Source organism: Ambystoma mexicanum, chromosome 6p (genome assembly GCF_040938575.1).
Source record: "Ambystoma mexicanum isolate Mex_15411 chromosome 6p, UKY_AmexF1_1, whole genome shotgun sequence".
Lineage (NCBI taxonomy): Eukaryota > Metazoa > Chordata > Amphibia > Caudata > Ambystomatidae > Ambystoma > Ambystoma mexicanum.
Window position 1 is genome coordinate 1,357,725,103 of NC_090935.1, and position 16,136 is coordinate 1,357,741,238.

Below are 16,136 nucleotides of genomic sequence, written 5' to 3' on the forward strand. Positions count from 1 at the left end.
AAAATTGTGGACATACTTATGTTCCCATGTTGCTCAGTGCTTTTATGCAAATTGAAAGGATTGGTTTCTATAAAGAGATACTGGCCCTCATTATGACCCTGGCGGTAAGTATCGGTCATTACTGGCATGGCGCAATTACGGTGTCCGTGCTGGCAATAGACCGCTAAAAGCGGCCCATTACGAGTTTGTGGGCATGAGCTTTGCGCCATGCCAGTAATAAAATCACTGCCATGCCGCTAATGGCCGAAAAATCCCCCTTCGCAGCATTGTATGCAGTGCTAATAGCACCTCCGGCATCCTAGCTATCGGCATTAGCGGTCACTGCTAATAGCGGTAACCACAAATAGCGGCAACCGCTATTAGCGGTGACCGCAAATAAGCGGATCCGGTAGTAGCGTCATCGCACAGGAATGGGAAAGAGCACGGCGGCCATCTTTAAAAACACAATCCATTGCCATCCACCACAACCAGGAGACATCTGACCCCCAGAACTCCCACACCCATCAAGCACCACCTGTCTGAATTGAAAATTCCAAAAGTTGTGAAGAAAATTGGAGATCGGCTGTGCCAGGAGCGTTTCTGAAGAGAGGAGCTGACCATGTTGGCTGAAACCCTTCAGGAGCATGCAGACGTCGTGTTTGCAACAGAGATGACCTGACCGGCGCTGCTGCGGAAAAAGCAGATTTGGGCATTGGTCGCCCAGAGGGTCAGTGCTGTCGCCACAACACCCCGCACCCCAAAACAATGCTGCAAGCGATGGGACGACCTACGTCTCCGCGTGAGAAGCATACTGGCGGCAAACAGAAATCTTGGGATGGCGCAAGGTGGAGGTGCAGAGTCGCCCCTAAATCTCCAGCCATGGGAGGAGATATGCGCCTCCAACATAGGCACAGAGTCCATAGTGGGAGTTGGGGACATGGAGAGAGGAGCCCCGTCATCAGCCGATGAAGGTAGGTGTCTCAAATCTAACTATGCCACACCACCACGATGATGTCCAGATGAATGGGAAGTGCAATGATGTATATCAGGGTCCACCAGACACATAAGCACAAGACTGCCTACAGGCAGTGCAGAGCATCACCTGTCCACATGCATGATGCACCCCATTTCTGTTGCTACCCACATGCCTCCATGCATCACCCACCCTAGAGTGAGACAACCTGTATGTCACTCCCTCCAATGTGACTCATCCATCGATCCATATCAATGCAGCCACCACAATGCATGCTCAATGCCCATAGACCCACCACGAACCCTCTCCCTCCTTTGGTCCCCCACAGGCACACAATCAGACAGCGCCGAAGACGACACCAGTGCCACCCCAGCTAAGAAGGCCAGGGCCGAAGAGGGACAACACTGGCCCTCCACTTCAAGGGGCATAAGGAAACCCCTACGACACGAAAAGGCCAAGAGCACACCACAGGCCACGGCACCAATGTGTCCACATCCAACACTTTGGCACCCACAACAGCCAGCATCAGCCAAGTGTCGGCGGCCGAAGGAACTGCATCGGCTGCAAGCAGCACCATTGGGGAAACAGCTGCCACAGCAGCAATCTCGGATGACGAGGAAGGGGATGTGCTGCATCTTGCTACTCCCCTCACTGGCCCCCTGCATTCCCCCACCTGTCCCCATGCAGCCTGCCTGACACCAGCATGCACGGGCTATCTCCGGCCAACTTGTGGCCGGCAACTCCCAGCCCAACCACACCTGTGCCAGAGGAACACAGTATTTTGGGCACCCCTCAACCATCCACCCCAGCCCCAAACACCCAAGAGGGGATCCAGGACATTATAAGGCGCCAGCAGCAGCTCACTGGCCTCTTGACACAGCACATTACAGAATGTGGTAGTGCAAGGGAGGACATGCGTGAATGTGCTGCTTCCCTGAGGTCAGCAATTGAGTCCAGCTCAAAGGACATATGCGCAAAACTGGCCGCAGTGCGGCACGTACTGTCCGAGATGGTGCAAGCAATGCGGGAGATGCGTCCATCCGAGCAACCTGTACATCCTCGGTTGCCAGCTCCACCAGGACCAGCCCCATGCGCAGGTCTGGCAGGAACCTACGGCGATCAGACAGGGGTGCACCTGGTGCCGGAAGAGGGGGATGCCAGTAGGCACAGCCTTCTGTACTGGTGCCATGTGGTCCACTGATGCACAGTACTGCACACCATGTGTAGGGGAGTTGAGGTGGGAGGGGGGACTTCATTGTACGTAGTAATGGGCGACTGTCCTTTCAGTTGATGGTGTTTGGTGCTGTGTATTGGGCATAGTCATTGCTTGTAGTTGCATTTTGATGTGGGGGATGCAATCTGATTTGGTACAGTGCACATGCAGATGGCTGTGGAATGGTTCTGACACTGCTTCATTTACATGGTAGGGCTGCTTACATCTTGCATTATGTGGTCATGTGTCAGGTCCAGTCTGGGCTGCATTGGGGCATGAGCATGCTCCATTACCTCTGGCACTCGCAGCCAGGTGAAATATGCATGTATACGTCAATCACCTACCCACATCACATTTCCATGGGCATAACATGCGACTCACCGAGAAGCCAGGATCTGTGCCCTGCATGTTGCTCCATGTAGCGTGGTACCATCGAGTTCTGCAGGATCATGGATAGATCCGGGGAATCGGGCACAACAATGTGTGCTGATCCTGTTTGAGTCACATACCATTTGCACATTGATTGAGTGGTATAGCTTACGGTTGCTGTACGCTACCTCCATGGCATGTGGGACCACCAATTCCACATGGGTGCAGTCAATGGCGCCAATGAAACTAGGTATGCCAGCCAGTGAATGGAAACCTACTTTGAGTTTGAGATCTCCTGGGCAGACCGTGGTAAGGAAATGTGGTCATCTGTGTGCTTGAGGAGGGCATCAAGCACTTGGTTCAGCGTACGTGAGAATAATGGTTGTGAAATGCCATGCAAGTGCCCCACTATGTGCTGGTAGGTGCCTGTGGCCAGGAAGTGGAGCACAGACACTACCTTCAGTAGGGGTGGGATGGCGGTGCGTGTTTCATTCAGGCTGACAATGTCATCATGTATCATGTCCCCAATGGTGGTGATGGTGTCCCGGTCCAGACGGTACAGCTGTGGATCTGCTCAGCGGTTAGGTTGAATGGACTGGCTCTGATGCGTGGGATTCGGGGCTGCCTGCGTGGTGCCACTGGCTGTGCTGTTAGGGCATGCTGGCCCTGCCTTGCCCTCCTTCTCCTCCTGCGTCTCCTCTGTGCTGCCTGTTGTTGTTGTTGTTGTAGCACTTCCACTGCAATCAGGTCCTCCAGCCCCACCATTGCTAGTAGTATTGCGATCATTGTGGAGTGTGACTGGGTGTGGGAAGGGGTGGGGTGTGCTCCTTTTGTGCTTGCCCAGTCTGTATAGCCTCCACCTGTGCTGATTGTGTGCACCTGTGGCAGTTGGGAACATTGCACATAGCCGTTTACGGTTGGTCTGCGATGGTGGTATTAGCACCATGGCGGTAAGGTACTTTACACCCTTCACAATGGCGTTAATTGCATGTCCGCCTGACTCGAGATGTTCCCCACTTTGCGCCATGCCGGTATTTACGGCATGGGAGGTCGCGTGCCCGCGTCCTTGGCGCTTTTAGCGGCACCGTTAATTACGGTGCCGTTATTTGCGCATTGTCAGGTTATAATCGGCCGGAGCGGTAAACGATGCCGGTAATCCTTTACTGCCATCGTTTGCCACTTACCGCCAGGGTCATAATGAGGCCCTTTGTGTCAAACAACTAATTTAGGAAGGTGACCTTATCACACAATGGGCCTCATTACGAGGTGGGCGGTAAGGGATTACCGGCACCGGTAAGGGCAACGGTGCCGGTAATCCCTTACCGACCTACTACGAGTTCCCTTTGCGGGTCCTTCCTTAACGCCTGTTTTTTCCAGGGGTTAAGGATGGGACCCGCAAAGGAACTCTAGAGCTAATAACGGTACCGCAATTTGCGGTACCGTTATTAGCACCTTCTCCATTCCCATTGAGCCCTATGGGGGCTCAAATGGGAATGGGGAATGGCCCTGGTGAATGGGAAATTACCGGTCCCGCCAACCTTGGAATGGACCGGTAATGGCTCCATTCACCAGGGCGGAGTCGGAACGAGTATGTAGGCAGCCATGGCGCTAATAGCGCCATGGCTACCTCCAACCTCGTAATGAGGCCCAATGTATTTTGTTTGTCTTTAGGAAATGAAAGTAAAACGGTGTTTGACAGGGGCCATTTTTCAGGCTTCCATTAATTTGCATTCTGCGACTTGTAGTCTTTTATTCAGGGGGTGGGAAATAAAGCTACAATGGTGCTCTTGGCTTCAAATTTTCGATAAGATTTATATATGGCCAGGTTGCTTTACTATTCAATGGGCCTCATTACGAGGTGGGCGCAAAGGCATAACGGGCACCGGTAAGGACATCGGTGTCGGTAATCCCTTTGCGCCCTATTCCGAGGTCCCTTAGCGGGTCCCTTCCTTAACGCCTGGTTTTACCAGGCGTTATGGATGGGGCCCGTTAAGGGACTTCAGAGCTAATAACGGTACCATTATTAGCGCCTTCCCCCCTCCCATTGAGCCCTATGGGGGCTCAAATGGGAATGGGGAATGGCTTTTTCAATGGGGACTTACCGGTCCTGCAAAGGTCGGAATAGACTGGTAAGTCCCCATTGAACGAGGGTGGACTCGGTACCGGTATTGGAGGTAGTCATGGCGCTAATAGCACCATGACTACCTCCAACCTCCTAATGAGGCCCAATGTTATTGTTCACGTTTGTGACATACTCTGTATGCTGCACCGCAAATTTGTATTAATTACAAACATTGCGAGTCGCTCCCAAGACAAAGGTCTGTTTCCCTAGCACGCCTAAAAATGAAAAACAAAGGTACAGCACCATAAAGTCTCACTGGGCACCTCACCTTATTATTTGGGCCTCATTACGAGGTGGGCGGTAAGGGTTAACGGGCACCGGTAAGGAGACCGGTGCCGGTAAACCCTTACCGCCCTATTCCGAGGTCCCTTAGCAGGAGCCGCTAAGGGACCAGGAAGCTAGTAACGGGCCCGCTATTAGCGGGCCCGTTATTAGCTCCATCCCCATTCCCATTGAGCCCTATGGGGGCTCGAATGGGAATGGGGAATGGTTCTCAGAATGGGGACTTACTGGGTCCTCCAAGGTTGGAATGACCCGGTAAGTCCCTATTTCGGTAACCCGGACCCAGAATGCGGTAAGGGGGTAGCCATGGTGCTAATAGCACCATGGCTACCTCCTACCTCGTAATGAGGCCCAATGTGTTTACTTTGCAAGTAAAATCTATAAGAATATAGTTCATGAAAGCTAAAACCTAAATATTTGTGCCAATAAGAGCTCAGAAGGTATGGTCTAGTGTCTAAATTGTACAATGAGTTAAAATCCCAGCTAATTGCCATGCCCCCCCTCCCCAGTGCCAACGCCTTTTTTGGTGATATTGGTATATCGCCATACAATGCCTTCTAACGTTTTCTCTTTCATTAACCACTTAAGTGCCAAGGACGAGCTACTTCGTCCTTGGCACTTAAGAGGTTAAACAAAGTATGTGAACCTGGGCAAGTAATGCATTCTCATTGTGCCTTACCTGCAAAATTGGGAGGCCCTAGAAGTAATTCGGTTTTCACTATTAGAGAAAAGATTCACTGACAATGGGACATTTTTCCATACTCCGGATTGGTAGCTGAGGTGTAAAACCATGGTTGAAAGATGTATATGTGGTTTTACACCTCCTTTACTGCTTCAGGAGTTTTCACATTTTTGAAAGATGCCGTTGGTCACAGACTGAAATGTAGATTTCCGCCTCCTCCATCCATTACCCCGGGCAAAATGGAATGCATTTCCGACCAGCAGCTGATTTTGATGCTGGTCAAAATGGATAGGAACACAATAGAATCTGCCAGCTTTTAGCACTGGCTAGAATCTGGCGGATTCCATACGAATCCATGTAAAGGCCTCCTATTATACACATACATAGCAGGAGACATTTGATTGTCAGCACTAGGAACTCCCTGAATGTCCATGCATTGATTGCACTCCCTAGCCTAGTGCAAACGATCTCAAATGCACTGCCAATGCATGTGTTAGCATGAACAGACATCCTCGTGCAATTAACACAGGGAAATGCGTGACTCCCTTGATGTTTTAAGGGACTTAATAGCATCCCCTAGAGCACCTCTATTGATGGACTTCAAGGCTGTCACCAAGAATTGCATTATAGTAGCACCAGCCGGGTGTAGGTTTCAGATCACTTGATTTGACAGGAAGATATTTACCCTTGCCAGCCAGTCGGGGCACCAGAGATACAGGGGACAGACTGCAGCAGAACTTATGTAAATTTCCTCCCATGCTTCTGCAGTCACCAGATTTAATTGGCCTGGGCAGAGCTCTGCCCCACACTGGAATGAATGAAGCTCTTTGCAAGCCTGTTATGTTAATTCAGTTGGTATTTTATTTATATTTGTGTTTGGCAAGTGTGTCTAGTGACATTGGCACTCCACTTGTTCAGAGAGCTTCCTCAAATCAATACAGTGCTGCACTCATTCCAGTACAATGGGCCATATTGCAAGTGAGCCGGTCCGGTAACAATGCCGGAAACAATTCCGGCACGACTGCTCCAGCATTGTTATCGGACCAGCTCACTCTGAGTGTGCCGATAGGGGCAGTGAACTACCGGCAGGCCTGTCCGGCCCCTACAGGCAGAAAATTCACTGAGGCACCGGCACCGTTAAGAACGGTGCTGGTGCTTCAGTGGTTCCCTTCCCATGGAGTCCTCCATGGGAATGGGAGCTTACCCTTACTCTGCTACCCGTAATATCCCGGTAATAACAGGATATCAGGCGGTGGAAATGGTAAGCCGAGATTACTGGTAAGCTTACCGGAAATCTCGGAACGACCCCCAATGACTCTCTGACATCAGCACTTCCCTGGTCTACCCAAGTGTCACAATTTCCCACCAAAATGTCAGTGTGCTATGTCCCGGTTTCGCCAGCAGTTTCTTTTTTCATTGCTGGAGGAGGGTTTGTTCCTTGTTTAGTGGTTCTCCAACATGGCTGCCAAAGTGCCATGCAACAGTCTAGTGTTTCAGAAGGAGGTATGCTGGTCTGTGGATGATGCAGCCTCAACGTTGGAAAGCAGTTTTTGTAGTGCTCAAGTAGCGGGGATCCAGCAGCCATGGCGTGTTGCTATATTTCAGTCGAATGCTCAATCCTCACCTGTTGTTCCTCTCGACATTGAATTGCCTCGCTCGCATCTCGAAAGCCTCCCGCTTCAAGTTAGAGATAATGCTCACACTCTCATTAGGGAAGACTGTTCACACTTGCAATAGCGGCACAGAGCCCTCATTCCGCTATTATCTTTCATGTAGGGGGCTAACCCTGTCTACCACTAGTCTTCCCGCCATCGATTCTACACTCAATCAACACACCTCGCAGAAAGCTTTCAAGAAGAGCGGGTGACATCATTAGGTCAGATGCGCGGATCACACAGTTTTTTCCCCCATGAGGGTTTCTTACAGTTTCTGCAACCCTGATATTTTGGCACTGGGTTGACAGAGACAGTAGGGGGATTCTTCTTCACATCACTGCTGGTTGCATCTGAACCAGGTTAGTCCATTGTACGCTATTAGAAGTGGGTTATTGTTGCAGGCATTCTTTTTTTTTGGTATAATATTTTTTATTGTTTTATGGACATAAACAAACACAGCACCAAAAGGTAGTTGACATTTAGTCACTACACATAACCCTTTAAGCATTTAAACATTTAAACATTCAAATATTTAAACATACAGGTATTCATTCCATCCCGGCATCTGGTCTACATTTGCCTATATTGCAGCGGTGCTACATCTAGAGTTACTTGATAGTGTTTCAATGGCTTATAATAGTTCATTGTACGGCGATCGGTGTCCCCTTGTCCATTCTTCGCTTGCCTTCAATTGTCCTCCCATTTACGCCATATCTTGGCCACTTTCTCTGGACATCCTCTTGTGGTGTACACTCTTGTCTCCATTGGGATGCACATGTCCACGTCAGCTACCCGTTTGGTGTATTGTGGCGGTGTGGGCGAGCCCCACAGTTGGGCTATGTTTCTCTTTGCGAGACTCGTAGTCGTTGCAAACATACGTTTTTCGTATCTGGATAGCTCTATATCCGCATCTATTCCCAGTATCAGGAGTTTGGGGTCCATCGGTATTTCACGGTTAAGTACTGTTGAGAGCCTATCGCAGCATTGTTGCCAAAAGTCCTGTATCTTCGGGCATTCCCACAGGATGTGGAAGAAGGTTCCTTTCAGATGGTGACATCTTAAGCAGTGTGGGTCCATCGCCCTTCCCCATTGATGCAAGGCCTCTCTAGGATAGTAAATCCTATGTAGGATTTTTAGCTGCACCAGTCTGATTCTGGCTGAAATTGCTGATTCTCGGGGATGCATCAATGCCAATGTCCAGTCCTCTGCCTGTATTTGCCCCACATCTCTTTCCCATTTTTTCCCAGGCCCGTGAGTTCTTTCGTGGCAAACGAGTTGATGGCATTGTACATTGTGGATGTTAGTTTGTGCCCAATTCGTTCCATCACTATGTTTCTCTCAATCGGGGTGCATTCTGGCACATTTGGGAGATTTATTTCGCTTGTAGTAAGTGCATGCCTTATTTGCATGTAATGAAAGTGTTCCATGTTGGGAAGGTTGAATTCATCTTTCAGGGCTTGGAATGTCTTGATTTCCCCATCTTGTATCAGATCTTCTAGTGTTTTTATCCCCGTCTCTTCCCAGGATGTCCATTTGGGAATGCCTTTAAGTTCCGGGAGGTTTTTATTCCACCATAAGGGTTGCTTCAGTGTGACCTTTCCCTCCCATCCCAGGTGTTTATGCGCATCTGTCCAGATCTGCGTTTTTTGAGCCGTCATTGTGGGTACAGCTTGTCAGGTTTTCTTTTGGGATAGGCTTTCTAGCGGGGTGACTCCATGGTTCGTTTGGGCATCTGCTCTGTTGTGTGGTATCATTGGGTCAGCGTGCAGGCTATAATCCACCGCCGACATTTGGGCAGCCCAGTAATACGTCTGCAGGTGTGGTAGTCCAATTCCTCCCTCCCATATTGAGCGCTGAAGGGTTCCGAGAGCAATTCGTGGGTGGCCCCCTCCCCAGAGGAGTTTCCTAAGTGATTCATTTATTTTGTGAAATTCTATTTGGGGTATATATATCGGTGTGTTCTGCAAGGCATATAGAAACCGGGGTAGGGCCAACATCTTGAATAAAGCAGCTCTTCCCAGTAGGGTGAGCGGAAGGGCCATCCAGTGCCTGACATCATTTACGAATCTATCTCTTACTGGGTGTAGGTTTTTCCCTATGTACTGTTTTAGGTCTGTTGAGACTTGTATCCCCAGATATCGGAACTGCTCATTCTCTATCTTAAACGGGCTATCGGCTAAGGTCAGTGCATCGATACCCTTTATTGGAAAGATCAGGGATTTATCATAGTTTACTTTTAACCCGCTGAAGGCTCCATATGTGCTTAGTATATTGGTTACAATGGGCCAGGAGACCACTGGGTCACTGAGATAAATTAGGAGGTCGTCTGCATATAGGGACACCTTGTCTTCCCAGTCCTGTGCCCAGTGGAACCCCTTCCAATCTAGGGAGTCTCTCAGCATTATCGCCAATGGCTCAATCGCGAGTGCAAATAGCATTGCCGAGAGTGGACATCCCTGCCTGGTGCCCTTCCCAAGTTTTATGGTTCGTGAGGACCAAATGTTGACCCTGATTTCTGCTACTGGGGCATTGTATAGGAGTTTGACCCAGTTTGTGAATTGCTCTCCAAATCCCATTCTGCCCATGATGAGCCACAGGGCCTCCCAGTGGATCGAGTCGAAGGCTTTCTCAAAGTCAATAGCAAGTACTGCTAATGGGTCCTGTAAAGCGGCCGATCTTTCAATGGCGGAGTAAAGTCTGCGTATATTAATTTGTGTGGATCTCTGTGGCATAAAGCCGCAATGGTCCGGGTGGACCAGGGAGCTTATCACCGTTTGCAATCTGTTGGCCAGTATTTTGGCCAATATTTTAGCTTCTGTGTTGATGAGAGATATTGGGCGGTATGAGCTGCATGCGTCTGGAGGTTTACCTTCTTTGTGTATTACTACTATGCTGGCTTTTCTTAGATCCGGTGGTAGGATGCCTTTCTCCTTTGCCTGCAGGAACATTTTGAGCATGTGTGGCGCTACCTCTCTGGTGCCAATTTTTTTCCAAATTTCCACTGGAAGGCCATTCAGCCCCAGAGTTTTCCCATTCTGTAGCTGAGAGATGGCTGTCGTCAGTTCTTCCTCTGTTATTGCCGCTTCAAGATTCAGCCTCTGGGTTTCGTTTAGTGCCGGGATGGTCATTGGGTCCAAAATGGTGGTGTCCGGCATAGTCGTCGGTGGGGCATATAGCGTTTCATAGTAGGCTGCAAAGGCCTCCGCTATGTCTGAGTCCGTTGAGGCCCAATCAGTGTTTGTGGTGTGTATCCGGCGCACTTGTAAGTAGTTCTCCTCTCTCCTCTCCAGCCATACAAGCATCCTGCCGGCTTTGTCCCCTGTTTCATATATTTTGGCGCGTACAGTTCTGTGGGCTTGTTGCGCACATGTCAGTGCCAGATTATATAGTTTCTTCTGTGCCACCTCTAAGGTAGTGTTATCTCTTAGCGCTCCTGTTATTATGAAGTTTGCCTCCACTCGTTTCACCTCTGCTTCTGCAGCTTCCACTTCTTGCTGATGCGCTTTTTTGTGTGCCGTTGTCCAGCTTAGGATTTCACCCCTCAGAGTTGCCTTGTATGCTTCCCACACTATCCCCGCATCATCCACTGTGTCTTGGTTCAATTCGAAGTATGTTGCAGTTGCTTCCTGGATTTTCTCTGTCAGTTCCGGGAAGCCCAGGTAGTATGCATTCATTCGCCACTTCGGTGGAGGCTGTGGTCTCTCTGTCTCAAGCAGCATCGTGAGTGGGGAGTGATCTGAGATCCCTCGGGGATGCAGAGTCGCTTCTATCACTTTGTGTATGCTATCACTGGGGAGGAAGAAGTAGTCCAGTCTGGAAATCGACGCATGCGCGCCCGAGTGGAAAGAGAATTGTTTCTCTGTTGGGTGAAGGTCCCTCCATGCATCCCTCAGAACCAGTGCTGATGCGAAGGTAGCAAGCTTGGTTGGCAGCGCCGGATTTCTGCCTCTAGTATGCGTGCGGTCCTCACTAATGTTCATGACCTCATTGAAGTCTCCGCCGATTACCAGTGTATCCGCCGGATTGTTGGCTATTATTGGTGTAATTTCCTCAATTAAGGCTGTTGTGAGTGTCGGAGGTGAATAGATTGCCAGTATGGCTATTGTTTGGTTCAACAATGTGCCTTACACGAAGACAAATCGTCCTCTAGGGTCTTGGGTTACCTTGGTTACATCTATCGGTGTTCTTTTGTTTATCAATGTAAGCACTCCTCTCGAGCCCATGGAGAACCCCGCATGAATTGCCTTCTTATATTTTGTTCTCTTGAAGAATTGGCAGTTTGTGCCTGCCAGATGCATTTCAGTGAGTAATACTATGTCTGGGTCTTGCCGATTCACATATTGCATTATTAGTCTTCTCTTTATAGTGTTTCCCATGCCATTCACATTCCATGTCATGAATGCTAGTTTTCTTGCGTTATTTCTTGTTGTCGCCATCGTTCCCTGGATTTGGTGCTATTTGCGGATGTGGTCCTTTTGCAATCTTCATGTTTGCTATGGTTGCTGTAATCCTGTTGTGCCAGATGTCTGATGAATACCTGTGTAACATCCAACTCCCCCTCCCTATACTCCATCCCCAACTGAAGCATCTGTCGCCCATTGAACAAGACATTTAACTAATCTGACTAATTTTTAGTGCGTTGCGTTCTTCGGTATTGGAATACCTCGATGTGCATTTGCTGCTGTGGGGGGGGCGTGTCGTGCTGGTTCGTGGGCCGCCAGCATTCGTTTATCGGTTACAGTATACAGCAGGCTAAGTTTGTTTAGCTTCATGCCATGTCTGTTTTCGTTATTCAATCAGCTTTATATTCAGTCGTTTTCTTCTTGTGGCATAGCGTCCATTCCTGGATGTTGTGGCCTTTCTGGTGGTTCATTTAGTGGTGGTCTATTTTTTTTTGGTTCACAACGTTTGCGTGGATTCCAGTCTCCTTCCAGATTTCTCTCTGCCCAGGTCCATGCTTCTTGGGGGTCAGTGAAGTGTATGGTCGTGCCATTGTGATATATCTTCAGCTGAGCTGGGAACAATAGACCATATTTCACGTTCAGTGTTAGGAGTCGCTTTTTGAGAGGGTCAAAGGATTGCCTCATTTTCTGCACTTCCCTAGTGAAGTCTGGGAACAAGCCAATCCTGGAGCCATTGTATGTTATTTCACCCTTTGCCCTGGCCATCTGTAGTATTGCATCTCGATCCCTGTAGTTAAGGATCTTTGCTATTATTGTTCGGGGTTGTCCCCCAGGTGGCGGTTTGCCCGTCGGTACTCGGTGTGCTCTTTCTATTGAGAATAGCTTTGACAGGGTTCTGGGTTCAAATAGGTCGGCAAGCCATTGTTCCAAGAAGATTTCCATGCTTCCCCCTCAGTCTTTTCAGGCAGGCCAAGAATGCGAATATTGTTTCTCCTTCATCTGCCTTCGCCCTCCTCCACTCTGGTCTCTAGTACCTTAATTCGTTCTAGCGCCCTGTTCATTTGCTGGCCCATTCCTCTCAAATCATCCTCTGCCACCGATATTCGGGTCTCAGCCTCTCCAGTGCGGGAGGAGAGCTTCTGGAGATTGTGGCGCAGTAGGGAGACCTCTGCACTGATGCCATCCATTTTGACTTCCATGGACGCTCGCGAGTTGGAGATGGCGTTCATCACATCTCTTAGGGATATATTCTCGTCTGGGTTTCGAGTTTCATCAGGCATGTTTGGCTCCGCTGTCTGAGCTGGGGTGGAAGTAGTATATTGCTCCATTGTGCTTTGATTGGTTGCTTTCTTAGCCCTTTCCTTGCCCATTTCAACAATTGTGTGTTGGTCCGTTGCTGCTTCAAAGCACAGAGTTTGTCAGGGTTCAGAGCGCAAGTGTGATGCGCTCTGTGTTTTGCGCTCGTGGTTTCTCAACTGTGTTGTTCATTAGTATCGTTGCATTCTTGTCTATTTGGGGTACTGTTGTCCCTGAGTGATTTCGTTTGGCACGGCACACGTAGTTTGAGCAGCTCTGCCTGTGGGGTTGGTAACAAGACCGCAGTGCCCTCTTTTCCCGTCCCTTTGTGGACAGACTTGTTGCAGAGGGTTGCTTATGGGGAGTGCATCAATCTTTTCTCTGGTGGTGTGTGCTGATTATTTACCCTCCGTTGTCAGTGTTGGATGTACGCGCTTTCTTTTCCTGCCCCTGTGCCTCTTCCTGTTTCCGGCCTTTCAATTACGGGCCTGTTGGCCAACTTTGCACTCTCCGTGCCACAGCCTGGGTCTGGGTTTAGCTCTGCTTATCTGCTTTCCTGGAGCGTTTGTGGCTGTTGCTTGGTGGCTACTTTCTGTCCTCTTGTGGGACCTCCCTTGTCCTCTTCCCCTCACTGCGGTAGCCCTCTGCTTGGTATGTTAGCTCATGGGTTATGCCAGCCTAGTCCTTGGGGGAACAGGGGGGGCTGTTCCTTTCCCCCATATCAGGGGGGGGCCTGTTCCTTTCCCTCGTATCATTTAAGCCGCCCAACTCAGTGTCCGGTGCTCGTTTCCCCCCTCTCTTTCTCCTTACCGGCTTGTTGTCGCACCGCCAGGTGTTTCTCAATTACAGCAGCTTTCTGGCAGTTCGCGGGCGCTCGACATTGTACGGAGCGCCTGCGATTGGATGTGACTTGCCTGGATCAGGGGACTGCAGGCCGTAGCACCTTCCACTTCGGAAATGCTCGATTCCCGGGTGCGGAGTGCAGCGTGATAGTCAGTTTATCCGTGTCCGCCTTCACCCTGTGTTGTTCCGTCTCACGTCGGAGCGCCAGCGCCTCTCCCTCGCCTCGCACCATCCTTCTCAGGGACGTCCGGGCGTGGGGGAGGGTCCTCCTTTCGGCACCCGCTGGCCGTCACAGCGATGCGGCAAAGGGGTCAGTGTGTTCCTGGGTCTGTTGACTTCTGAGGTGCTTGGTTTCACTTCCTCACCTCCCGCATCAACAGCCGCTCGTCTACGCAGCTTTCTCCCCTCCTTCTTGGTGCACGGCGGCCATCTTAGGTTCACTGCGATGCCGGCCACGGTATTTTCTTCGTTGGATTCCTCCAGATCTGGTTGCTGATTCACTTTCTTACTTCAGCGATCTGTTAGACGATATTCTCGCTTTCGGCAAAAGTCGTTTTTATACTTGCATCCTCATAGTTTTGGGCAGGATTTAATCAGGATACTGCTGGCGGCCCGGGAGCACCGAGAGATCACGTCTCCATGCTTCGCCTGTTGGCCACGCCCCCCGTTGCAGGCATTCTTAACGTAACACAGCATGGTATGTGGCTGGCTGAAAAATATGCAGAGCAATTTGTTAAGGTGAGCAGATTTGAAGACAATTAAACACCTACCTGATTGTTTCATGGCACAGCTGCACTGTAAACCTCGGCAGGTTTCAATGTGAATTGGGAAAGTTTAGGGTTGGCCTTTCACTTTCAACAACTTTATTCACCCATGCAAGATTGATATTGGTTTAGTATTAGTTGTCTTTTTGACAGTCCTTTTTAAAAATATTGTGAAATTTTGCACATCAAAATACTGCTGCCAAAACGGGACACAGTATCCGATTGATGGACATCTTTGAGAGATTTCTTCATTAGGTTGACAGAATAAAATCCAGAGTGAATGACTTAAGACTACACTATTACATTGAGTGTTTGGTTGGAATCACAAACTGAGAGGCTTGACCTACCATGCTCCCAAGGCCCAGGTTCAGAAAAACAAATAGACATGGTATCCAGTCAATGCCTCGAAAACAAAGCATTGAATGATAAAAGCATCAAAACAATGCATCGAAAAAAAGCATCATATGCATGTTTTTCAAAGGTATAGGCTTAATTTTAATTGTAATGGGTTTTACAAGGTAAAAAACAGGGTTTGGGGCCTCCCCATTTAAAAAAATGGGCAAAAAATACATTTGATGCTTTTATTTCATTCCTTTATCTTAGATGCTTTGGCATTCAATGCTTTGTCATTCGATGCCATCACTATAAACCATAGACATGCATAGAGAGGCTGAGAACATGATTAGAGCAGGGAGATGAGGGGGTGGCTAAATGGTGAGAGATAAAAATAGAAAGGGACACAAATACTGAGACATGAAGATCGAGATATGAGGACAGAGGGGCTCATTCCAAGTTTCCCAGTATCCTACTGGTAATTCCAGCGGGATACCTGGGAAACTGGCCCTACCACCTCCGCCGCCAGGATATTACAGGCAGTGGAGATGGCAGTAAGTTCCCATTCCATGGAGTCCAATTGGACCCCAATCATATATAGGGAACATATCCCATGGAGTCCAATTGGACTCCATGGGATATGTTCCCTACATATGATTCAACATTTGCTGGGTGCAGTTCATTTTATAGCATTTAGAGACTTGCTCACTCCATCCCATAGTGACTCTATGCTTTTTAATCATCCAATATTTGGCATCAGTAAATGTTCTTGTTCCTCTTAATCTTTGGAAAATATGTCTTTGCGCATGATCTTCTCGTAGATTCCCTTCGTGCTTTTCCTTCATTTTTCGAAATAACATCCTCGGTTCAAAGCCAATGTACTCGCCTATTTCGCAAGGAAAACAGCTTCTTCTTCGTCTTGCCATATTCAAACTCTGTGCTTGCATTTTGAGGTAGTTGAGTTGATTGACACGAGTCATCGCCCATCTTGTTCTGATGGTAGTCCTAAACATTGAATATATACCTCTCATAAGCAAGCTTCTATGTATTCTTTCTACCTTGCGTTTCAGCGTATTTACAGTTATTGACCCATGAACATTTCATTCTTCTTTGTATTCGTAAATACTGCATCATCAAGTAGGTTAATACTAGGTAATACTTCAGTTACATCGCCAATCTTAAGTATTTTCATATTGTTTCAGCATAGATTCAAATATCTTCG